This window comes from Silene latifolia, chromosome 4 (assembly GCF_048544455.1).
Source record: "Silene latifolia isolate original U9 population chromosome 4, ASM4854445v1, whole genome shotgun sequence".
Taxonomy (NCBI): domain Eukaryota; kingdom Viridiplantae; phylum Streptophyta; class Magnoliopsida; order Caryophyllales; family Caryophyllaceae; genus Silene; species Silene latifolia.
In genome coordinates, this window is record NC_133529.1 from 44,831,354 (window position 1) to 44,857,353 (window position 26,000).

At 39.3% G+C, this 26,000-nt stretch overlaps 1 non-coding gene across 1 annotated transcript; it reads left to right on the forward strand.

Annotated features, from left to right (window-relative positions):
* The first annotated feature begins 6,637 nt into the window (after positions 1 to 6,637).
* On the forward strand, positions 6,638 to 6,744 carry LOC141654003 (small nucleolar RNA R71). The gene has a single exon (XR_012547586.1). It is a non-coding gene; the product is annotated as a small nucleolar RNA R71 (small nucleolar RNA).
* The last annotated feature ends 19,256 nt before the right edge of the window (positions 6,745 to 26,000 follow it).

Below are 26,000 nucleotides of genomic sequence, written 5' to 3' on the forward strand. Positions count from 1 at the left end.
TTTTTTAGTACTGAAAAAGCTGGCAAAAGGATACATACATAAGAGAGGACGCGTGAGTTTCCAGACAAACTGTTTTCTTGATTTGAAATTAGAGGGGTGAGTCTCTCAAGGTTGAAATTTTAAACATGCTACCATCATCTTCAAGTGACGTGAACATTGACTCTTTTTTTCCAAGAGGAACATGTTAGATATTTGAGTATGGACGAATAAGGATCGACAATAATTAACACCACCGAATTGATTTCGCTTTTCTAATAGAACAATTCGATCCTTATTTGTGCCCGGGTTAATCCGAATTTCCTATTGAGATAAGACGGTGTCCCTCTAATTTTGGGCACAAACCAAAAATTAGAGAAGTAATTCAGAAGTATTGTGTGTAGATTGTTAGATCGTTCTAAGATGCAGAAGATGAGATTCTTTTTGTCTGTGTCTTTTCTTCACATTCCATGTCTATTTATATAGATATGGAGGGGAAACAAGGGAATGTATCTCTGCAGAGTTGTAACTCTTCAGAAATTCCACTTTAGAGTTAATTAAAAACCCGTGTTAATTAGACCCCCCATCATAGTTATTCGAACGAAAACTATACCGTAATCCCGTAAATAATTATGTAAGTGTACACTCCGTACTTCCCGAACTCGCATTATATTATTTAGAAATTACCCATCTACGAACCAACCTTAATTACACCAAATGAACCGGTAATTACTCTTAAATCACCAACATTCCTCCCCCATTTAAGCGTAATTCAAGATTTTAAATAAACTAACAAACATACCAATTTATGCATAAATGAAAATGTCACGAAGATTGAATTTCCACTTAGTGAAATTACACATTCCAAATATTCGAGTATCGGGGTGTGACTAAGCATTGAACCCTTTCCACCCATTTTGAATACATGAAGATAACTCACACATAAACTAATTTACTTCTAAAAATTACATAAACTGACACTTAATTACAAGCCTAGTGTGTCCCATATCTATTCATGAACATATCAGGAGTCAAACTCATACTCCCTTGAAGCGGCTGTACTTCATGTTCATATAGGTTGATTCTTTTCATCGTGTCCTTGCAAACACAGTTTTCCAAAAGATCAACCTTACAACATGCAAGTCTAAGCACACACCTCGGGATATAAATTATTGTGTGCTTCAAGCCTTCAATCTCTTAACAATAGGCCTTCTACATTGAATTCAACCTCTAACATTGTATTAGAGGGGAATTGGGTATCCTATAGCTAAGGATTTATAAGAGTTTTAGTTTCATCCCGTCAATTGACTTTATAACCAAGTCTCTAATTGACCATTTATGCAAAGTGATCAATTAATACTGAGATCTCACAAAATATACCAATATCATCCCATTTTGATAGTTTATAAATCGTGTTATAGCAAACACCCCGGTGCGCACCGCTATTCACTATCAAAAATTCATGGATGAAATTGGTCAAATACTTTTAAGTAATACCGTAGATTAATCTCCTTAACTACTTAGCCTTAACCAACTATGCTAACACTACGCATACCAACTCCAATGTCAAACTCATAATGCAAATTCGCTTCTTGGAAACCCATCAGCTAATGGTGCCTCCCATAAGCAAGAACACTCTACCACTTGTAGAAATGACCATCTACATTAGTAATTCAATTTGCATAACATTATCCCTCCAAAACCAAAGGAAAACCGACATAGGAAAAACCATACTTCCGGTTTACTTTATACATTTTCACACTTGCCTAATCGCTTGCCAATGATGAGTACTAGCTATACTAGTATACTTACTCAACTTGTCAAACCGCAATAATTAAGCCCTTGTGAAAACCCGAGTTATGAAATCACTTTAATTATTGGATAAAAGCATCATACTCGACTCTTGGGAGTATAAACCAGAGAATAATAATCATACTCTCACTCTAGATCCTAATATCAAGAATCATATTACCTCCCTATGTCATCTTTCATAGAAAAACACAATGATAGAAGCACCTTTTACAAGGTAAATCATCTTTGATCTACACCAAAGATCGACTTGTCATTAACCCCACAACAAATGACAACTCCATAACCGGGCTTGTCAACAGTTGTACATTCAACGTTGTTGTTTTACCTCTTACATAGCTAAACCACCATGACTCCATAATCTCACCATGGTTATCACAAACCATCATTCCCAAGACTATTTCGTAAAATCATTTACATAATATACTTATTCCCACTCTATAGGACAACCACCAAAATTGTTGCACCACACCATAACATCTAACCATAACAATAGGGTAAATAAAATTTGCGTACCTTTCAACAATCATGGATGAAAATTCGTATTGAAATGTCTATTTGGACAAAATATTAGAAACTTTCATGGTTAAATGCATCATCCAAACATTAAAACAATGGTATATATAATTGGATTAATAATAATGTGATATCATTTCAAACATGGTGACAAATACTGCTTGCTTAAGATTAAAGAATCATATGAAGCAAATCATCAATGCCAAAATACCCTGACATCAATGAAATCACATCATGCTACTGCATGAATATGAAACAAGTGCTATTTTGTCCTAATTCATGGCTATCAAGAATGATGCAAAATAACTAAAGTCATGGAGTTATTCTAAGCAACTTTGAAAGGCTACACCAAACAATAATTAATTTAATCCATGTGACAATAATTATAAAAAAACCATACGATCATGCAATACTTTAATAATAATCACTCACTGATTAATAATAAACATTATACATGGAAAGAAAATGCAGACAACATTCACTTATAAACGACAAGCATTAACAAATTACATTCCAATAACACACGTGAATCACGTATTTTGCTTATAGTTATCTGTTGTCGGTTTCACCTACACTAAGTTTGCAACATCTGAACATCAATACCAATCCAATTGTCCATCCTTCCACTGAAAAGTATAAACAATTATAAACAATTATGCATATACCACTCCAAAGACAATCTCTTTATATGAAGCAACATGATAAAATTATCAAAGTAATTAATTATCTTTGCAAATTAATTACGTAGGCATACATGATACATGATCAATAAAAATCTTTTATCAAATTTTTGACATTTATATCTTTCTTATTAAACTTGCCCTAAATAAAACACAAGTTCAAATAACAATGAGACGGAAATTGACATAAAATATGTTCCTTTACATGGGCGAGTCTTCAAACTTCCTTGAATCGAGTAAGGTATTCAAGTCTCTAGAATCCCGAAACTTGACACAACCCAATTAACAATACACTATGCCGATGACTCATATGAATAACCATATGTTACCACGTACTTGCCGCATACTTACGTATCATATCAAGAATTTATTCCTATCAATATCCATGATGTCGGGACTTGGAATTTATATATGCCTAAATGTTGCCAATAATCATCCATTATTCCGTGAACCATAGTTAAAATACCATGGATTTACGTATATTCATACAATCATACATTATGTAGTGGTTACTATTGACAACAATAGTATAGCAGGCACCAATTTATCATAAATAATCATGTGATAACACAAGACGTGATCTCAGAAGTCCCAATTAATGTCCATCTCATGTATTTGCTCATTTCAAGAGGATCAAATAGACATGAATCATGGGATAATTAACCATAGCAGACCATTTATCATCGTATGTTTGCCATAAAAACATCAAACTATGGTATTGTGCATCCATCATCCATGGCTTACCGAAACCGATTCATCATAATATTAATTAAATATGATCAAAGCTACAACATTATAGAAATAAGTATCAATGCAAAAAGATATATCTGATTCATTGATAAACTATTGCAATCTTAACAAGATCATAAGACCCCATTTAAATAATCCTTACTATATATTGTGTGTCTACATAACACAAACTTGAGAATTAAAAGGTAAGGAGTAATAGGTAATGACCAGTTGTTCATCAAGACAAATACTCATTAATATAAATCATAACCATACATTTATCATAACTATTAAAATAATCACGTACACTAACCTGAACATCCAAACTTGTGTCAAAACCTAATCAATATAAAATTAGACATAATTATGCAATAATCCATGTGCAAGCAAAATGGCTTCGCCCTAAGACACGTTATGCCAACATGCCCTAATACACAAATAAATGAAATTGAAATCACAAGCATGCAGTTAACTATTAATCATTAAAGTGAATATACTTATCTGATCAACTGCTTCCCGATTAGTCAATCAACAATGTTTTGTCGACAGCATGAAAATCTTCATTTTCTAGCATACCATTCCATGCCAATAGCGAAGAATATTATGAACCCAATTCACATAACCGAAATTAACCCCTTCAACTTAAATGACATCTAGCGTACCGATTCCATCTCCGTCATTCAAACGTAAATACTCCAATTTGTTAACCTTCATTATTATTCCCTTACTATTCGTCATCTTGAAAGATTTCAATCGATAAATTGTTCTATTAGATTGTTAGATATTTGAGTATGCACGAATAAGGATTGACACTAATTAACCACACCGAATCGACTTCGCTTTTCTAATAGAACAATTCGACCCTTATTTGTGCCCGGGTTAATCTGAATTTCCTATTGAGATAAGACGGTGTCCCTCTAATTTTGGGCACAAACCAAAAATTAGAGAAGTAATTCAGAAGTATTGTGTGTAGATTGTTAGATCGTTCTAAGATGCAGAAGATGAGATTCTTTTTGTGTGTCTTTTCTTCACATTCCATGTCTATTTATATAGATATGGAGGGGAAACAAGGGAATGTATCTCTGAAGAGTTGTAACTCTTCAGAAATTCCGCTTTAGATTTAATTAAAAACCTGCGTTAATTAGACCCCCATCATAGTTATTCGAACGAAAACTATACCGTAATCCCGTAAATAATTATGTAAGTGTACACTCCGTACTTCCCGAACTCGCATTATATTATTCAGAAATTACCCATCTACGAACCAACCTTAATTACGCCAAATGAACCGGTAATTACTCTTAAATCCCCAACAAACACTTTTGTGTTTACCTCCTAAATTCTTGTTTAGAGGAAGGTATCCGCTTCATCGTTAATACAGATTAAGTTTTCTTCATCTCGATTATCTATTTATTGTGGCAAACAACACATCAAAGAAATTCTGAAGATATTAGTCTAATGGTTAAAATGAAGTATTCTGGACAATAGGTCCCAGCTTTGAAACCTTCCTCACTTCTATTGTAATGTTAAAATAAAGTACACAACATTTGACCGTGTATTGTTAGTATTCTCCATCCCGTTTACGATGAGGTCTTAGCCTAGTAGTTATCGTGGAAGTATCATGATAATAGGTCACAGTTTCGAAACCGAGTTCATATTTTACACCTGAAAAAGGAAAAAACAATGATTTTCGACATTTTTTTTGCGTGGAAAACTATTTACCGTTGAAAAATTAGTTTTATTAAACATAGGAATTATACCATTTCTACTCGAAATCAACTTTTATGACTACTATGTCATTTAAATTGTGATGTCTGGTTTAGTCAATTGATTAAAAGGTTATTATTTCTCATTTTAATCACGTTTTTGATCGTGGATTTAATAATAATAGTAAGTTGATAACCAATGTCATTTTATTAACGACTCAAAATTAAACCGCTTTACCATTACCAAACCAAACCATTTCTTTGTTGTCAAACGAATATCATTATCAAATGATAGGTTCGTCTTAAGTCGAGTCCTAATCGTATTCATATGCATAAACCAAATCGCAACAACGATCATTTTAAATGATCATTAATTTTGGTCTCTATTTGTAAATAATAATAATACGTAATTTATTTTCACAGTATACCTTTTACTCATCTCCGTACTTTTTGCTTACTAATTTCCATTTGATACCCATGAGAAAAAAAAACTAATGTACTACATCAAAGAAAGGAAAAAAAAATGGCAGTATAGTATCCATAATACACTATACCAACCACCACTCCCTTCCACCCCACTGGCCACCAGCAAATCCAACCACCAGGTACCATCGCAGCCGCCAGCCACCCAGATGACCGTCGTCGACATTCCCCGTCGCCAGTAAACAATCATTTTCGTGACTCTCTTTCATCCTCTCAAAGTCGCCTCATCCGACATCGACGATGACTGACAAAGCTCTTGTACCTCTTTGACAATGGTCTTTCTAATATAGATCACTTGAATTAGTAAATCATTCAAATATGTACCACCCAGCATTTGTTCCCTTACATTCATTTTGCTCATGTCCCAAAGTTCCACAACTCTCACATACTCCACTTGGAATTGAGGATGATGCCACCATAGCATTAACATGTTGTTTGGGTGATTTGGAAGCTTCATCAAGCTTAGCAATGGCTTTCTCAAACTTCAAATTGATGGTTTCAATATGAGCACTTAGTTGAGTACCCAATTGTGTGATGGAATCTACCTCATGCCTTCCTCCTCTAGTGGCCTTTCGAGGCCTACTATATTGGGAATTATGAACCGCCATCTCTTCGATTTTGCCCCATGTTTGATTGTCATCAACTTCGGTAAACATCCCATTGGATCCCATATTGAGAACATTGCGGGAATCTTCATATAAACCGTTCCAAAATTATTGCACAAGGAACCACTCGCTAAGCCCATGGTGTGGACAAGAACGACAAGTGTCCTTAAATCTTTCCCATGCTTCATACAATAATTCTTCATCCCTTTGTTTGAACCCGGTGATTTGGGCTCTCAACATATTAGTCTTCTCCGGAGGATATAATTTCTTGTAAAAAGCAAGTGCTAGCTTCTTCCATGAATCAATACCAAGGGCAGCCTTGTCTAGGCTCTTCAACCATTGCTTTGCGGTACCGATCAAAGAAAAAGGAAACAATACCCATCGGATTTGGTCTTGAGTAACTCCGGTTTGAGAAATTGCATCACAATAGTCACAAAAAGTCTCCATATGTGAATGAGGGTCTTCACTAGGCATCCCTCCAAATTGACTTCTCTAAACTAGTTGTATGAATGCGGATTTTGCAATGAAATTACCGGTTAAATGTGGTGGTATAGGAGTACCATTTGGTAGGTTCTCTTCGGTTGGTACGGAATGTGATGAAAATTTAGGCATTGTGGGTTGATTTTGTGCTGGGTTTTGTATTGGGTTATCCTCTCCTTCTCTTGCAAAAAAGGTTGGTGAACTCAATGTTATTTGGTTGTATGTCCACAATCTCTCCAATACCTACAACTCTTGAAGTACCTATAGCAACTCTTCTATTGTTGGTTAAGGTTCTTTCAATCTCGAAATCAATAGGTAATAAATTACCTTGTGATCTCCTAGTCATGCAAAATATCAAACAACTTGAAAATAATTAGAACAACCTTGGGAGATTAACTTCCCCAAGGTAAAGAAAGACACAACTAAAAACAATTAATGAAAATCAAATAAATTTAACACCGTCCCCGACAACAATGCCATTTTTGGTCCGGTTCAAACTCGTCGTCAAAAGCTACCAACCAAAACAATATTTATAACTTCACAAACTACTCTTAGTAAAGAGGTAAGTAAAGGTCGGATCCCAAGGGACGGGTATTGATGTAGGATTCTCAATTTTAAATAGCTATGTCTTAGGGTGTCACAATTTGGGTTGAGGTGATGTGTAATCTAAACTAATCAACAAAATGAAAGTAAAGTAATGAAAACAAGGCAAAGCAATTAAAGAGGTTTGTAAACAAATTATTAAAAGCACTAGGGTGTCATGGGAGTTGATCATACAAACATGTTCTCAATTAGATGCAAGCACTTATTGTTGTGATGGGATCGAGTTAGTGTATATCATACAATCCCTAAGAAGGTTTGGGTCCCGGAGCTGAGTCATCTAGACTGTACAACACCTACAAGTCGACTTAGTCCTTCCTATTCAACTCTATGTATGGTCTAATGAGGCTCGAGTTGGTTTATATCTTACAAGCCTCATTGAAGAGATAAGGGATGGATAAAAAAATGCAAGGATTCATAGGCTCGCATTTCATCAAACATAACATGTGCATAGGTTGAAATCACAACAAGCAAGCAAATTAATTATGGAAACATATTAGATTAAGCATAGATCAATCCCCATGTTTGTTTTCCCTAATTCCCCATTAACCCTAGCTAAAGAACTACTCACTTATGATCAAGTTTAGCATGCTAATAAGGTTGTCAATCATACTAACAAAGCAAAACATGATGAATAAATGAAAGTGATTAACAATAATTAAACAAGGGTAAAGAGGAATTATACCTATGAAGATGATTATTCCAAATAATAAAGCAAAGAATAATAGAAGTACTTGATAATTGATGGAAGGTTATCAATCCTCCAAATAAACCCAAATAATCTTATAATTACCCAAATAAAAGGAAGAACAATAGAGAAATTAAGGAAAGATTAAGATGTGATTAATATTGAGAAATGTATTACAACTAAATTAAGAGAGCATAAGATTGGATTAAGAGAGTATTAAGAGTTGATGCTAATCTATGTAGTACAAAGGGGTATTTATACTAAAGATTAGGTACAAGGATTAGGGTTACTAATGGCTCAAATGACTATTAAGACCCTAAGAAAACTTGAGGAAATGCTACTCCCGAGGGACATGCGCGGATCCTTGTTGCTAGTCCTGCCACGATCCGCTCGTCCCGTGCTGAGGCACAGGCTGTTCTGTCTTGAGATCCGCTCGGATCAGGGAGGGGACGCTCGGATCTTTGCACTCCAGTCCGCTCGTCCTGGGATCAAGCCGCTCGGATCCTTGCAGCGTGGTACGCTCGGATCCTTGGGCAGAGTAGTTCCCTTGTTTAGCTCCTTAACAATCCGCAAGGATCGTGTTGGGGATGCAAGGATCTTTTCATCATTACCCATTTCACTTTATTTATCTACTTAGGCCTCTAGTGTCGGTCTTCTCTTTGATGCTTGGTCATTAGATGCGATCCATTTAGCTCTATTTCGCCTCATAAATGCAAGGTTAGCAATCCTTTCCTACCAAGGAGACAAAACCTCAAAGAATATGCAAAATGGGAAACTAAAGATAGTAAATGACCCAAATAAGTGCTAGAAAGCATATGAACGAGGTTAATTCGGGGACTAAATGTGCTCTAATATGAGTCACATCAATTTTTCCCGTTGAAAAGCTTGAATTTAGACATGTCAGGAATGATAGGTGTACGAGCAGAAAAAGATGCAACCGAAAGGGGAATACCACCAGTCATACTGTAAACGTGATAAAAGAATTTTTTGACTTTAGATTGTTATGCAAGTACTGTAAATATAAAGGAATGATCTTATCTGGAGAAAGGAAAGGTTGTGACGTGACGAAAAGCCACTGTCCTAAAGTCAAAAATGCCCCGTACTAAACACGGCCTCAAAGGCACTCGACCCCCATGATTAACACAACCACTGCAACTTTGGTGTAGGCAAAGACGCAGATGAGAGCCGCCAAGAACATTGCCAGAAAACCTCAAGGAAAGTTTGTAACAAAGAATATGAGAAGAAAAATAGAAGTGTAATTGTCTATGACAAACTGAGAGGAAATGGCTGTTTATATAGGGGAGATAAAGCATAAGATTTGTCGAAATTATGTTTAGGAAATATAAAACATAAGATTTAACAAAAATTAGTTTGGAAGACCGCAACAGTCAATTCCGTAGACTGCACCAATCAGTCTCGGAAATTGAACCTTTGAAAACTGAAAAATAATGTTCCAAAAAATAAAAGGAGTCGATGGCTCACACCGCAAGTGCTCTGCCCAGAGGCCAGAGGCCAGAGGCCAGAGCCCGAGCCCGAGCCCGGCCCGACAAGGCGAGGCGCGCGGGCGTGTGTGGCCCAACCTGAACTTATCAACCTCCACCAAAGGTTTAATCACAAGTTCAAACAAGAAGGTAGAGAGGAACATTATAAATCCATAAAACTTGTTTTATTTTTTCCTCGTGGGACGAGAAAACATCTTAGCTAGGTTTTTTTCAATGTGGGACAAAGAACTTTTTGAGCCATTATTCCAACATGTACTACAATGAGTAAAATGCGTACTGCGAAAATCAACATCAATAATAATAATAATAATAATAATAATAATAATAATAATAATAATAATAATAATAATAATAATAATAATAATAATAATAATAATAATAATAATAAATAATAATAATAATAATAATAATAATAATAAATAACAATAAATAATAATAATAATAATAGTAGTAGTAGTAATAGTGGTGGAGGTGGTGGTGGTGGTGGTGGTAGTAGTAGTAGTAGTAGTAGTAGTAGTAGAGAGAGAGGGACGATTTGAACGCGATTTGAAACGGCTGTTCGGTTTGCTGCCGTCGGCTGCTGTTCGGGTACGGCCACCACTACACGACGACCTTAGACCTCTCGTCGCCGTCTTGCGTGCCTAGGGTGTGTCGTTTTTCTGTTTCGTCGCCTTTTTCGGTTTTTTTAGGGTTCGTCTTCTGGGCTCGTCTTTTGCTGTCGTCTTTAGGGTTCCGTTTGTCCAAGTCGCCTTTTTCCTTGCGTCGACAACGTTTCCCGCCGGCAGTCATCGTCAGTTGTTTGCGTTGTTGTTTTTGGAGATTGCGGTTTCGGGTTTTCGAATCTTCCGCATGGGATGTGTGCGTGGTTCTTTTTAGGGCTTTAGTTTCCTTAACAACCGGTTCTCGCCGGATTCCTCGGTTGCTTTGCTATGTGCGTGGTTGTTCACGGTTGCGATCATCGGGTTTTTGGGTTTTCGGGATTTCGGCTTTCCTGCGTGGGTTAGGTGTGTTTGTGGTTTATTCCTTGGCTCTCATCGGAGTGAGGTCCCTGCCGGCAGGAGACCTTCGCTGTCATCGCCGGTGAGCTGTTGCTTGCCTTTCCAGCGGGATTGTTTATTTTTTTTTTATTTTTTTATTTCTTTTCTACTGTGGGTCTTTGCTGCGGGTTTGTTGCTCTGTTGTCTTGATTGTGTGGCTGCTGTGTGTTGGCCGGTGATTCTCGCCGGGCTGTCACTGCCTCTGGCAAGTACCATTGTTGTCGTCACTTTGGTGGTGTTGGCTTGGTTGCTTTCTGATTTTGCAGCATTGCGTCCCTTTTTTGGCTGGGTGTCTTTTTGCGTGGGTCCGTTGTGTCTTTTGCGTGGGTCCGTGCTTGTGCAGCTAATACTTTGCCTGCTTCATCGAACATTTTGATAGCTTTGATATCTTTGTGTCATGCCCGACTTGGTAAGGTATCATTGTCCTTTTTTTGGTCTTCATGGGTGTCTGGATAATGGTGGTAGGGGTCTTGTTAAAACTGCCATGCTATGACACTTGCAGGATCGACACTGCCGTGGTGAAGCTATGGTACTTACACGTCAAACTCTTTCTCATAGTTTGACTATTTATTCTAATGCTGAGATTACTTTACACCGGATGAGGGGTTTGGTTATGTGGCGTGTTCCTTAGAACCCATACCTTTCCTAAGAGGTTTCGGCATAGTCAAGACGACATTGCGGCGCCTCCAATTTGTGATGATGGCCTTGTCCGTTTTTTAATTTCTGGTATTCCCTGACCTACTGTTCCGTCTCCGTCGGTTATCTCGTCTGATGTTGGGGTTGAGCCAGTTGGTTGGACCATCTCTTTGCTTGATCGTTTGCTTTCTTTGGGGTTACGCACTGTGAAGTCTATCCCTCCTAAGTGTCGCCTTGGGTTTGCTCGGATTTTAAAAGGGGCTTTGGATGATGTGGGTGGCCCTCCTGGTGACCTCTCCTGTTGGATTCGTTTGATTGTGTGGCCCCTTTGTATACTTAAGACCTTTTCCCCGAGGAGTAATCTTGAGTTTAGGACCGGTATCAGACGTCAGCGCCAGGAGGAGAGTATTACAAGTGCTATTTTTGCTTGGAGTGTGCCTGGTGGAAGTTTGCAGCTCTTACAGGCAACTTTGGATGAGGTTCCCCCTTCCTTTCATGTGGAGGAGGATCTTGATTTGAGCGAGCTTAACCTTCGGCTGTAATACCCGCTCTGTTTAAGGACTCCTTGACCGACCCTTTGACCAGAGAAGGCCGTACGAGGGGATAAGAGAGAGGATAAAGGACACATGTATCTGTTTACTCGACCTAGTAGGGACCACTCGGCCAAGTAGTGGTAACACTCGACCTAGTATGACTTACTCGGCCGAGTATGAAAGTACTCGACCGAGTATCACCGCTGTTGACGCGTTATTATAAAACGCAAGTTTGTAAACCTTATTTCATTTTCGACAGTTTCCTATCTCTCTAACCCTAATATATGTCACTCTCTCTCACCTATCACCACCTCTCTACAATCTTTCACCTAGCCTAGACACTAAACCAAGAAGGGGGAATGATGCACGCTTGGAGTCTTCGAGTTGGGGTGTCGTCGTCGGCGTCTTCGGTCCGCGTCTCAAGGTAAGTGTTGTTTCGTTGTTGTCCTTCAATAGGTTTTTGCGAGTATTCTAGTAATAGGATGTGGTTACTATTTGTAGGATTCATTTCGGAGTCTTGCCTCGCTAATTGTTAGATGTATTTTCATGGATTAGCGGAAGGTAGGGTTTCCCTACTCGGTTTACTGTTTAATTGATTTAAGATATGTGTTGTGATTGTTGGACGATTGATATTGTGATTGACTGCTGTTGTTGGATTGGAGTTTGGTGTTGGTGTTGAGGTGGTTGATGATGATGTTCGCGAGGTGCGTCCTTGGCTTAGTGGAGTCACTTGCGGGAGTGGCTTCACGCCCTAGTTTTGCCCTATGTGGAACCCGCCACAGGAAGGTATGTGCACATTAATGAACAGGGTTATCGCTCATTGATGAGCGGGGATTTGGTGGACAAGGCTGCGGTCCCCCCTGGCAGGGCTACACACTTTAGTGTGTAGTCAGTTACATGATGTGATTGGGAGTTGGAGGTGGATGATGATCAGTTGTTTATCTTATCATACTTGTCTTATCTTGTTATGCAGTAAACTCACCCCGTGTTGTGTTTTCAAAACTGTGGTGATCCATTCGGGGATGGTGAGCAGTTGGTTTAGCAGGTGCAGTTGGTCTTGATGCTTGCGGGGCTTGGAAGGGAATCGAGTCACCACGCTACCGGAGTAGATGTCACCGACACTTATGCTTAGTAGTCTTTATAGTTATTCACTTTGTATCTTGCCACAGTGTTCTACGTTGTAAAGACTTAAAATATTTAGTAAATGTTCTTTTATTGTTTATTTGATCTACTACCTCGGGCAACCGAGATGGTAACACCTTCATACACTTGGGTGGTCCTTGGTAAGGCACCTTGGTGTATGAGGGTGTTACAAAGTGGTATCAGAGCGACGATTTTAGAAGCTAAACCAATGAACCGAATAAATATAGGGCGTCCAATTAAAATGAACCTGGTGTATGTGTGTCGGGAGCCCCTTATGTCGGTTTTGGGTGAGAAGGCGCCCTCATCTCAGAACCCCGGCCCCAATCATACTTAAGCCAACCACCGTGGAAGGGTAGATGTATAGGGTGGTTTTGTGTCTAGTGTGTGTGTCAAATGTGCATGTTTGTAGCAGCTTGTATGGTAATGTGAGAACCGCGATGTGTTTAAAACTATGGGTGTGATAATTGTGGATGATGAATCTCGTGAATTTGTTGGATGAAATGATAAGAGGATTGCATAATTTGAGCATGGTGATATATGATAAGGAAATTGCGTAGTTGAATATGATAGAACTCATTCCAAAGGGTAATGAGGTGTCGAGTGTGTATAGAGTTGCATGATAAGTTATGTCGATGTAAGATCATAGCTCGATCATATCTATTAAATAGTCAAGATTGGTTGTGGGTATTCGTTGTGGCATGAATTGTTTACTACGGTTATGTGCAAGAAACATGTGTCGCTCGTAGATATCTTAATGACATTTATGATTCGTGATGTGCTTTGTTGTGATAGAATTAGGGTCTAACGGTGACGAGCTCGATTATGTGAAACTCCGAACGTCATTATTTGTTTTGCAGAAAAAACTCTCGATAACTTGAAACTCCGTTCCTGTTTTGTTGAACTCGGACGAGTAGAGTTTATACTCGACCGAGTAAATAGGCACTCGACCAAGTATCCAGAATGACAGATTATACGTGCTACTGATCTCTGGATACTCGACCGAGCAGACCAAATACTCGACCGAGTAAGCCATACTAGGCTGAGTAAACCGGATACTCGATCGAGTACCCGTTTATCGCGGCCCAGCTCGGTTTATTTCAAAAACCCTATAACTCTTCTATTCACCTTATTTCCGCCTCATTACTTCTTCTCTTCCTCAAAACTCTTCAAAATTCCTTCTCTCTCAAAACAGTTGGGTGATTCTTGGCAGTTATTGCTTTTGGACTCCTTCTTGCTTGTTCAAAACCCCAATCAAGGTAAAGTATTCAATCAATCATTTCAATCTTGCTTCCAATTTATGGTAGAATTTGTTCAAAATTTCGAACCTTTAACTCTTGTAAACCAAGTTATGTGCTTCTACTTTGATATTTTGAGTCCTAATTGCTCTTAAACACCGCCTATGTATACTCTAAAACGGTTTTATGCTTGAAATCGCCCATCTTGTATTGCAAAATAAATTCTAGGGTTTGCTTCAAGTTTTATTTTTGGTCCCTTAGACTGCCTTAGGATGTTCCTTAAGAGTTAGTTGATGATAAAAATGCTCCTTTTGGTTAGTATGATTTGTATTTTGCGAGAAAAATCCGTCTTAAAACTTCGTCTTAAAAGTGTATAATTCGAAAAACAGCCCGTACTATGGCAAATTTCTGGAAATATCCTTGTTGAAATTCATCTTCTTGCAGCATGCCGAAAGCAAAAGCTCTAGCTAAGAAGCGGACTCGCGCCAATGTGCAATTGGAAACGGGTTAATCTAGCCAAGAACCCGTTGTTTCTCCGGTGGAAGAATATCCATCGGTAATTTTCTCTGACTTTAAGCAGCAAAATGCTTTTGTGGCCTTGATGGGTCGGACCATGAGATCGACACGTTGTGTGAATCCAGACATCTTGGAGACTTTGGGGGTTAAAGGGGGTATAGTACACATCTTTGAGATTTTGGGGATTGAGGGACTCTATCACCTACGCAAGAAGTCCTACCCGTATCTGACCCTGGAGTTTTTGAGCTCCTTTGTGTATGATGTGAAGGGGAAAACCGTTTCTTTCCGCCTCATGAATGAGGATCAGGACCTAACCCTTGATGAGTTTGTCGGCCACCTTAGCCTAGAGGCGGAGGAAGAGGGATACATTAGTGATATAGCGAAGAACAGTGGGGCACCCCACTACCTACCTTACATGACCGACCAACCCGTTCCTAGTGCGAGTGCCATGTTTATCAATGACGTTCAGCATGTGTCCCTCCGTATGTTTCTTAGGATGATGACTTGCTTTTTGTTCGCGAGGGATGATGTGAGTAAGCTGAACTCTCATAAGGTCATGTTGTTGATGTCCTACCTTAACCTTCGTCGGAGGAAGCCTTTTTACTATAGTGCTCCCGGGGTCGTATGCTCTAGTTTGGACCATATGGCACTGTCTTCGAACCGTCACATTTCGTGTGGGGCTATAGCGACCCGCTTGGCTCAGAGGCTGACTGACTTTGAGGCTCCACCTGCGTCGGGTACTGAGTTGTTTGAGGCCGTCCCTATGATGGATGAGAGGTATTAGTGTCATATCAGGTGGCTTAGGAAGTTAGAGGATGGGTCGTATGCGTGGAGAGTGAGAGGATCCATGTGGATGGTGCTCCCCGAGCCCCAACGCCTACCCGTGATTGACCATTTGGCTGAGTACGACCCGAGGAGTGGTGAGCCTATACATGAGCCTCAGTTTTACCCTATCGACCCCACCATCCTTTGAGACCTACCCGAGCCTGTCACAGTGACGGAGAAGCAGCCGGTCGCTCCCCCGCCACGTAAGCGTCGTAGAGGGAGGGCATCTAGGGTGGACGAGATTGAGACTGAGCCTTCTTTCTCTACACCAAGCTTTTACCCATCATAGTACTCGCCCTACCCTACCGTCTACGACCCCAGGATGCAGGTTAGTGACCTGACTGAGCGGATCTCCACTACCTTGGTACTCCATAACATGCACGAGATGGCCTACAACCAAGGTATAGGGACAGGGTTAGCACAACCGGTTTGGTGGAGAGAACCCGGGATTGACACAGGAGTCTTCCATAGTTACGGAGTTGACCCTAGCTTTTGGAGACCAGCAGAGGAGACCGAGTTTGGCTACCTCGCGGGGCCATGGGGAGCCAACTATGGCAGTCAGCTAGGCGGTGGAGGCAACTCAGCTGGAGCATTTCAAGGACAAGGTACATCTGGAGCAGATACATCAGGCACCGGAGGCGGTGAGAAGATGGAGGAGGGTGCCGATATATGATTTCCGTTGTATTTCTGAATTTGTTTCTCGGTTTGTTGCTGGATATTTGCTATACTTAGTCGTACTCTTTTATTTTGGATGATTGTAACTGGCCATAAGGCCGCTACTTGTTTTCACGTACTACATTTGAGACTTTTAGATAGAAACTTTGAGTCGGCGATAGAGTATATCACTGTTTGCAAGTATAACCTTTGGTGTGTGTGTGTGTGTGTGTTTTCTATGTGGAAATTTCCATTCTGACCTGGAAAACTCGACCGAGTATGTCAATACTCCAAGTATTGCTTACTCGACCAAGTACTCTATGATACTCGGCCGAGCACCCGGATAATACACCCTTCGTTATTTGAAATTGTTATGGACTTAAATGGGTAACTGTTTTGACACGTGTATGCTTCAATATTATAGTAGTGTGTTCGGACTTTATGAGATGCTCCTTGTATATATGATCACGATATATGATTGAAATTTGAGGTGCGACGGTAATAGTAATATGAGATGTGGTATATGGGCGTTAACGGTAGTCAGTGTTGATCGCGGAGCAGTGATATCATCATACTACTCGCATATCTCTATTTATGTTGCGTCTCTTGTCTCTTTGAATTGCATATATAAAGTGGTTGTTTACATACGTTATGGACGTGTCGTACTTGTCCAGTGATAGAATATATGTTCCATGATTGTTGTCATTTTGCATATGTATAAGTCTGGTGGATGGGTAGAATGAACTTCGGGGACAAGGTTCCTTTTTAGACGGGTAGATAACAACGCGGTAAAAGATAAAAGTTCTAACGAGTTGACCAAAGTTCTTTTATGCTTTATCTTTATTTAACTTTTAAGTTATGAGTTATGAGTCGTCACAAACTTAACTTATGTAACGTGTACATTTGAATTTAACTTTGTTACGTAAATAACTGGGTAGTTGTGCGCAGTAGCGGTATGGTGATGCTTTGTGGTCGTCGAAGCCTTGTCAAGGATGTTTAAAAACTTAACTTCATAGGTGTCTTCTGTATCTTAAACCTTGGGTGGCGTTCCTTGTTGTGAAGCGATAGGTCTTTTCTTAGGTGCGTTGTCGTTGTGTTTGGGTAGTATGGGATGAGCTTCGGGGACGAAGTTCCTTTTTAAGGAGGGAAGACTGTAATACCCGCCCTGTTTAAGGACCCCTTGACCAACCGTTTGACCAAAGAAGGTCGTAGGAGGGGATATGAGAGAGGTTAAAGGAGACATGTGTCTATTTACTCGACCTAGTAGGAACTACTCGGCCGAGTAGTGGTAACATTCGGCCGAGTATCGCCGTTGTTGACGCGTTATTATAAAACGCAAGTTTGTAAACCTTATTTCATTTTTGACGGTTCCCTATCTCTCTAAACCTAATATATGTCACACTCTCTCACCTATCACCACCTCTCTACACTCTTTCACCTAGCCTAGACACTAAACCAAGAAGGGGGAATGATGCACGCTAAGAGTCTTCGAGTCAGGGTGTCATCGTCGCCGTCTTCAGTCCGCGTCTCAATGTAAGTGTTGTTTCGTTGTTGTCCTTCAGTAGGTTTTTGGGAGTAGTCTAGTAATAGGATTTGGTTACTATTTGTAGGATTAATTTCGGAGTCTTGCCTGGCTAATTGTTGGATGCATTTTCTTGGATTAGCGATAAGGTAGGGTTTCCCAACTCGGTTTACTGTTTAATTGATTTAAGATATGTATTGCGATTGTTGGACGATTGATATTGTGATTGACTGCTGTTGTTGGATTGAAGTTTGGTGTTGGTGTTGAGATGGTTGATGATGATGTTCGCGAGGTGCGTCCTCGACTGAGTGGAGTCACTTGCGGGAGTGGCTTTACGCCCTAGTTTCGCCCTCTGTGGAACCCGCCACACGAAGGGATGTGCACATTAATGAACAGGGTTATCGCTCATTGATGAGCGTGGATTTGGTGGACAAGGCTGCGGTCCGCCACTGGCAGGGCTACGCACTTTAGTGTGTAGTCAGTTATATGATGTGATTGGGAGTTGGAGGTGGATGATTATCAGTCATTTATCTTATCGTACTTGTCTTATCTTGTTATGCAGTAAACTGACCCGTGTTGTGTTTTCAAAACTATGGTGATCCATTCGGGGATGGTGAGAAGTTGGTTTAGCAGGTGCAGTTGGTCTTGATGCTTGCGGGGCTTGGAAGGGAATCGAGTCACCACGCTACTGGAGTAGATGTCACCGACACTCATCCTTAGCAGTCTTTATAGTTATTCACGTTGTATCTTGCCACGCTGTTCTACGTTGTAAAGACTTAAACTATTTAGTAAATGTTCTTTTATTGTTTATTTGATCTACTACCTCGGGCAACCGAGATGGTAACTCCTTCATACACTAGGGTGGTCCTTGGTAAGGCACCTTGGTGTACGGGAGTGTTACATCGGCAGTGTCAGAGGAAGATTTATGATGGTCATTATAATGCTGATGTGCGGGCGCTTTCTTCATCAGGTATTGCCCCTTATTCTGACGCCGCCCTTGTGGCTCTGCAGGATAAGCACCACGTCACCCCATCTCCCTCTTTGCCCCATTTGCCTGTTGATCATCATCCCCTCGTTGCCTCTCCGGCTGTTGTGTTGGATATGATTCGGAGTTTCCCGTGTGGCACTTCTTGTGGACGGGATGGTTTTCGTGCCCAACACCTTATGGATTGTTTGAGTGGAGCTGTTGTGGCTATTTCTGATGATTTTACCGCCTCTATTACTCGAGTGGTTAATCTTTTCCTTGAGGGCCGGTGTCTGCCGACTCTGGGTGAGTACATAGCTAGTGCTACGCTCAGGCCGCTTGTTAAACTGAGTGGCGGTATACGTCCTATTTCTGTTGGCACCATTTGGAGACGCTTTGTCTCTAAGGTCGGTGCTTTCTTGGTTGTCCCGTCTTTACTTGGTTATTTTGCTGGTCTTCAGTTTGGGGTCGGGGTATCCGGTGGAGGAGAGGCTATTCTGCATGCCTTGAATCGGTTTGTTGAGGCGCGTGGTGGTGAGGAGGGTTTTTCTATGTTGCTGATCGACCTCCATAATGCGTTCAACTTAGTTGATCGCGGAACCATGCTTCAGGTGGTTCATCGTCACTGCCCGGTCATATGCCGTTGGGTTGAGTTTTGTTACTCTAGTCCTGCCCGGCTGTATTATGGAGAGTATAACTTATGGTCTTGTTAGGGGGTTCAGTAGGGTCCGTTGGGCCCTTTGCTATTTGCTTTGGTGTTGCATCCTTTATTGTTCTAGATCAGGGACTCCTTTGACCTGAGTTTGCAGGCTTGGTACTTGAATGATGACACTATTGTTGGGGACACTTTGGTTGTGGAAAATGTCTTGAATATGATTATGGAAGATGGTCCTCAATTTGGCCTCCATCTTAATGTTGGTAAGACCAAGGTCTTTGGCCTACGGAGGATTTCAGGAGTCGGCTTCCTGGTGTCTTTCCCCACTCTATTGCTCGGCAATTTACATGGTGTCACTGTTCTGGGTGGTCCTGTCAGTACGTGTCCTGTTTTCGGCAGCGATCTTGTGGCGACGAGAGTGACTAGAACCATCGAGCTTATGGATTCTGTCGCAAGGATTGATGATCCACAGCGTGAGTTGCTTCTGCTTAGGGCATGTACTGGTATTTCTAAACTCTACTTTGCCCTGCATACTTGTTCACCACGTGTCTTTGGGTCAGCCCAACTTTCTTTTGATGTGGCACTTCGTTCTAGCTTGGAACCTATTGTCACTGCGTCTGGGCCTGGTTTTGGGGAATAGTAGTGGCGGCTTGCCACCTTTCCTTTTCATTTTGGTGGGCTTGGGATTTATGCGGCTGGGGATGTCATGCACTATGCTTTTCTGGCATCCCGTTTGTAGTCTGCTGAGTTGCAGGCTAAGCTTCTACGTCCTTCTAGTATCTTTGTTACTGGCCCTACTTTTGATGATGCCCTGCGTAATTTTAATGAGGTTACAGGTTCTGATCTTCTACGCGATCCTAGTGAAATCGCTGCCCCTAAACTTATGAAAAAATTGGCAGATATATTTTTCGCGAAGGTTGCCGCTACTTCGGACTCTGTTTTCTCTTTGACTCCGCGTTAGGTTGCATTGTGGAAGTCTTAGCAGGGGGCTCACTCTTCTGATTGGTTGCGTGCGATTCTTATTTCTGGGTTGGGGCAGACTATGAATGGGAGGACCTATCATAGTGTGTTTAGCTATCGACTCGGCGTCCCGTTGTTCACGGTGTCTAGGCCCTGACATGCTTGTTCTCGGGTTTTTGATGGTGATGTTTATGGCGATCATGTTGTGTCATGTGCAGGTATTGTGGGCGTTAAGCATCGGCATAACCTCGTTTGCGACACCTTATTGGAGATCTGCTATAGGTCGGGGATCTCTTCTGGTAGGGAGGTTGATATCGGTTTGGTTGATGGGCATGGTTGCTCCCTTCGTCCGACGGATCTACTTCTTTATTCATGGGACAGGGGGCGTGATGTGTGTGTCGATATGACGGGGTCTTCCCCTTGTCTCAGACTGAGTTATCCGATTTTGTGCCGGGTCGGGTTGTTGCCGATGCTGCTCAGCGAAAGTGTGCCAAGTACCGGGATTTGTGCACGACGGCTGGTTATGGTTTCCTACCCTTGTTTTTTTTCTTCGCTAGGAGAGCTGGATGTTGTGGCTTTGCTCAAGCGGATCCATAAATTCTCTGTTTCTCAGGATGCAGGGGCTCGCGCGGCCGCTTAGATTTTTACTAGACTTAACTTTGTTATCGCTAAGGGAGTGGGGGCCCAGATTGTATCTCGGCTGCCCACTAATTTATTGTAAACTTTTGATTGGTTAATAAAAGTTTGCGGTTTATTTTTTTTTTTTAAAAAATAATAAAATAATAATAATAATAATAATAATAATAATAATAATAATAATAATAATAATAATAATAATAATAATAAGGGTTTTTTGTCAAAAGCTACCTAAGATTTGTCTCACTTGCAAATACACTACCTATCATTTTATGTTTTGCAAGACAGTACCTTTCATATTTTAAATTTTGTTGAAAACTACCAAAACCTATTTTCGGGCCAAATTTTGGTCAAACACCGGCATTGACCTTATTTACTCCAATTTTCACGTGGGAACTCTCTTATGTTCTCATTTTTTTTCCCTCATTCCTCTTTTACCATAGTCCTCATGCCTATTTCCCTTTCTCCTCTTTTACCTTTACCTGATATACTTTTCCAACCATTACTCATTCATCCTTCACTTATTTAGGATTGGCGAATTTTATTGTAATCCCCCATCCACTATTTTGTAATGACAAAATGTAATCAATGCAATTAAAAAGAACCGGTATTTGAGTACATTACATTGCATTTCATGTCAAAATAACCTAATATAACATGTATTTGAAGTCTACATTAGCCAACATTGAAATACATAGCAAACATTATTGAAAACACCAATCCTATGAATATCTTAGCTTTCTTCTTCTATGACCTCAACATCTCCAATGCAAATCTTCATCTCATCACATTTCATTTCAAGCTCCTTCAAATGCATCTTCTCCTTAACTCCTTGCTTAAGTTGATTAACTTTTCTCATCACACGAAACTTCAAGATGTTTTAAGTGCAACATGGATGCCACATTTGCATACCTTTCTTCTAGTCTAGGTTTCGTTGATCTTATTAAGGTACTTGACATTGGGCAAAACCAGAAGTGGAGATGGAGGAGATAAGAAGAAAGATAATTGGCGGGGTAGGAGAAGAAGATGGCTGTGAATTAGAAGAGAGAGAAAGAGAAAGGGTTAAATCAAGGCAAGAAAGATGAGGGAAGAGAGGGTGTTGAATTTTTTCAAGGGAAAAAAGAATGAAAGGGTAAAAAAAGACAGTTCCCACGTGATAAAAGGAGTAAACAAAGTCAATGCCAAAGTTTGACCAAGATTTGGCCGGAAAATGAATTTTGGTAGTTTTCAACAAAATTTAAAAATTAAAGGTAGTGTCTTGCAAAAAATAAAATGATAGGTACTATATTTGCAAATGAGACAAATCTTAGGTAGCTTTTGACAAAAAAACCCTAATAATAATAATAATAATAATAATAATAATAATAATAATAATAATAATAATAATAATAATAATAATAATAATAAATTTTGGACAATTGGATTTAGGTTTTCGATGGAGTCAAAATCTAGAACCTTGAGTCTATCTGACACTTTTTAGAAACTACAGACTCGTGTGGATAGAAGTCATAGAAGTATAGATACAGTGATTATTTTGTTTCAGAAAATAACTTATAGAGTCAAATAGTGTCGGCCTAATTAGGTAATTTTAGTTGAATAAACTTGTCACAAAGCCGGTTTTGAGTGTTAATCATTGTATTTTCCGGTGAATCCACTTTGGTTGTAATTTGGATCATTTGAACTTGTTGTTGGTATTTACATCTCAAGGTAATTCAAGTACTTCATATTAGTAAGTTGAGATGAATGGATCATTTTGTACAAGACGACTCACAAGTCAAACTCGAGCCACGGTCAACCAAGGTGAAGAAGGAGAGAAAAAGGTAAGCCAAGGGAATAAGTTCAAAGTCAAGAAAAGTAAGTTAATGGAAGATTTGATGCCTTGACATAGACAAACAAAAGCCAAAATGAAAAATTGAAAACTCGGTTTCACAAGGGTCAACTTCAAACGAGTATATCTCGAGTTCCAGACCTCGTATCGACGCAAGGCTAAGTGGAGGTTAAAGCTTGTGATCTTAGCTTTCCAACGGTAGGTTCCATGCTTTATGTGACCAAGAAACGAGGGAGATATGGCTTTCGCGAGATTGTGGTGCAGGCTGAAACCGGAGCCTGCGGCCCACACCGGAGCCTGCGGTTTTCCCCTGATCATTACGACGGGTTTTCCTTTTTTCCTATTTCCGAAAGCCCATTTGTTTGTGACCTAAAAGGGAGGCTCAAGGGTATAAATACCTACATGTTTGGAGATCTAAAAACCGCCTCCTTACCATTAATATCTCATGCTTGGCTTTAATCTTGTAATAATTAAAACTTAATCTTTCCTTAGTTCATGTTAATCTTTCTTCATTTTATGGGTTGTAAGCAAACTATGGAAGGATAATCTTTCTTTACTTGGTGTAATTTCTTTCAAAGTCATCAACTTTGGTATTGTAAGACTCTCTAATCTCTTTCAAAGTTATCTAATACTCTTTCCTTGGGTTTAATTCTTATGTTGAGTAAATAATTGTGTGGTTTGATCATCCTTGCATCTTATTTACTTGACTATTGCAAATTATAGAGAAATGATTTAATTTATCTAGGATTGTTTGAAGCAATCTTGTTGTGTGTTGATTTGATTTAAAGGATTCATATAACAAGTAGGAAAGTTTATGTCTTTTTCTCATTTGTATGATTTAATCTGGTGAGAATTGATCCTAGCTTGAATATCTTGGCAAAGATTCTTAATGCTCATGTATAGTTGTCTTTCATGGTTTAATGAATGATTGACTAAGCTTAAAGAGGATACATGGATGATTTAATTTGTGTATGCTAATATCTTGATATTGTAGTATTGGGTGGATAACCTTATGAGAGTAAAAAGAGTTAAGCTTTGCCATTTGTTGGTGACTAAGAAGAGATTACATCAAGTTCTTTCTCATTATTACTTTGTGCCTATTAAGTGTTTGTAGTATTGCCACAATAGCAAAGTCTCCATTTTTATTCAATTTTCATGTTTGTCTCCAAACCCATGCCTTTTCCATCTATGTTTCCTACTAGTTGAACATTGTTAATACCATTGTTTGTGATTAGCTCTTTTTGTTGAGTTTAAATTATCATTAAGGCCTAAATTAGTAATAGAGTCTCACTTAGTGTCTTAAATAGTTTACTATTCAAGTTTTAGTTGTTAGACCTTCTCTTGGGTTCGACCCTTACTTATGCTATACTACTAAATACCTCGAGTGGGTTTAAAAACGTCTCCCGGTGTTCCATTTACTAACACTGAGTAAGAAACAGTGTTTATACATGCCATAATCCATGAAATCCACTTAGCATTAAAACCCATTTGCTTAAAAGTTTCCTCGATAAAATTCCATTCTAGTCTGTCATATGCTTTCTCCATATCAAGTTTGATTGCAATCCAACCTCCTTTGCCTTTTTTACGTTTAAACGAGTTGAAAATCTCATGTGCTAAAAGAATATTATCTTGAATGAAGCGATTGGGTGTAAAAGCACCTTGAAACGGGTGTATAATCTTATGCAAAGATTCAAGACGATTAGTCAAGATTTTTGCAATAATTTTATAAATTGTTGAACAAAGACTAATCGGGCGAAAATGGTTTGCAGTTTGAGGATTTTCAATTTTAGGAATCAATGCTATGAAAGTATGATTTATTTCTTTTAATAATTTCTCAGAATGAAAAAATGCTAAAACTGCTTTAGTGACAGAATTTCCTACAATATCCCAGTATTTTTGAAAAAACTCTGCAGGAAATCCATCGGGACCTGGGCATTTATCTGCGGCTAAACTAAACACAGTTTGTTTAACCTCTTCCCTACTAATATTACCTGTAAGAAAATTGTTATCTTCGTCTGTAATTAAACCACAAACAGACTTAAAATCCTCATTCTTGTCGAAATTACAAAGATGATTTTTCGCAAACCTAAGTTTAAACTCATCGGATATTTCTTGCTTAATAAGGTTTTGATCAGTAATACAAGCACCATTCTTATTTATAAACTGTTTAATGCCATTTCTACTACGTCTAATCGTGGCATGAGTTTGAAAAAACTTGGTATTATTATCTCCAAAATTAGCTTTGTTTATACGAGCTTTTTGTTGCCAGTAAACACGTTTATAGTCAAGCAGTGCATCGCGCTTTTTCAACCATCTCAATTGCGCGACTTCTAAATTGGTGATATGAGATGTACCTAGTTGATTTTGTATATTTTTCAACTTTTTTTCAGCAATTGAAAGTTGTCTAAAAATATTTCCAAAAGTAGACTGATTCCATTTCTTAGCCTTTTGTTTTAGCAATTTGCATTTTTGGGAGAGACAGAACATATAAGATCCCTGAAACTGGTATTGCCAACAACTTTTGACCATTTTACTGAAATCATTCCGTAAAGTCCACATAAGTTCAAAACGGAAAGGAGGGGCTTTTTTGTGAAAGAGGTTTTGATTATGAAACTTTATAGAGATCGGACAATGGTCAGAACTAGTGAAAGCATGGTGAATAAACTCCATATTTGGGTAAATACTCATCCAATTAGGAGAGGCTATGGCTCTATCAAGGATTTCAAAAACATTTTCAGAACCCGTTTTCTTTTTTCTCCAGGTGAAAAAGTTCCCAGAAAAAGGGAGATCTACACAATTAGTATTACTTAAAAAGTTCTTTAACCTTACACAACGCGCACTAGTGACCTTAGCACCTCCTTCTTTATCATTAGGGCTTTTAATCTCGTTAAGATCCCCTAATAGTAAAAAGGGCAAATCAAGACTAAGGATAAAATTTTGAAAATCGTTCCAAAACTCCGGCTTTTCAGCTGGTTGGGCTGGAGCATAAACAAAAATGAGGCAAAATTTCACATTATTAGCTAAGTCACACACTTCACAAGCAATGAATCTAGTCGATCTAAATGTGACATTTAAAGAAAAA